General features: G+C 38.3%; 1 protein-coding gene across 1 annotated transcript in view; it reads right to left on the minus strand.

Annotated features, from left to right (window-relative positions):
* LOC106536156 (keratin, type II cytoskeletal 2 epidermal) overlaps nucleotides 1-1407 on the minus strand; it is a 21245-nt gene that overhangs the window by 12722 nt on the left and 7116 nt on the right. The gene's annotated exons all lie outside the window — the stretch shown is intronic.

A 1407-nucleotide genomic window follows, 5' to 3' on the forward strand; every position in this document is an offset into this window, starting at 1 on the left:
GGGGGGTGTTGCATGCACTCACCAGCTGAGTATTTTTAATATTTTCTCCAAAAGCCACACACAGATATACACCTTTTGGTCCAATTTTATGCACAGTTTTTATTTTTTTTACTTTGTATCTTTTGTATATTTCAGATTAAACCTGTTTATAACAGAAGAACAGTCAGGTGGGGAGGAGGACAGCTGTAATCTGTCTTCAGTCCATCTCAGACCTCTAGAGGAAACTCTGAACCACAGAGTCCTCTGGATCAGTCTGAACTTTTCTTCAGAGTCAGACTGATTCTTAGACTGAAGACTTTTCATAACTGACACTTACACTTAAGTCTGAGAGTAAGAGCAAATCTAAGACATTTTCAGCTCTTAAGTCTAAAAGTCCACTCCAAGAAGTTTGATAAATACGGCCCTGGTCTTTGGTGTGGTGGTAGCTGAGATATTCTGAAAACTCTGACTGTGTGAGATCTTTGTTTAAAATCACATTGTCATGCTACCTATTTGAAGTCAGTTCAATTCAGTTTATTAATATAGCACTGAGTCAACAAACATCATGTCAGAGCGATGTGAAGCCAGCACATTGGCTCTGTTAGCACAACATGTCATGAGCCACTGGATGAATCCCCCCACCTAGGAGGTTGTTTTCAGAAACATTCGTTTGTCTGTCTGTGCAGGTTGTCACAGAGAACAAATTATTACATTTTGGTGGTTTTCTGCAACGGACTGAGTGACKTCAGGGCAGGGCTACTCACGTGGACCGTCAATGGCTTTTGTAAATAATAATAATAATAATTATTATTATTATCCTGAAGCTTCTGAATAGTGCAGGTAGAACAACTAAAGTTAAGTAGGACCTCTGGACGGGTTCTTTGTTGAAAAAGGGCTTTGTCTCTTCAGTCTGATTAGGTTGAACTTACCTGTAACAGTCTTCAGTTACAGGTAAGTTCAACCTTGGACTAACTTTTGGAATCAACCCAATTTAAGATGGCTGCCACAGCTAATCTGTCTTAAAGAACACAAACTAGTAATTCAGTCAGTTTTACACAAATTCTACTAAAATTTGGTGTACGTGAGAATCATTCAGAACACAAGTGATATCCATTCCTTCAACGAATGCAAGGCCTTTAAAGGYTCCCTGATTAGTTGTAACATTAGACTTTATTTCATAAACATTTATTTTAACTGTAAAATAAAGACTGTAAAAGGATGTGTAGTTTTGTACATTTTTAAATATATATTTTAACACGGACGGAGCCATTTTATTTGCACACAAAGCATTCTGGGTAAATGATGACGTGGATAGGTCCTCGGTGCGAGGCTGCTAGCGAGCTATATCCACCCTGAAGGTTAATCTTGGACAATATCTGATGATCGACTCTTGGTTAATTTTTTTGTCCTGATGCATCTCAGTAATCC

This window comes from Austrofundulus limnaeus, unplaced genomic scaffold (genome assembly GCF_001266775.1).
Source record: "Austrofundulus limnaeus strain Quisiro unplaced genomic scaffold, Austrofundulus_limnaeus-1.0 Scaffold1707, whole genome shotgun sequence".
In the NCBI taxonomy this organism is placed as follows: Eukaryota; Metazoa; Chordata; class Actinopteri; order Cyprinodontiformes; family Rivulidae; genus Austrofundulus; species Austrofundulus limnaeus.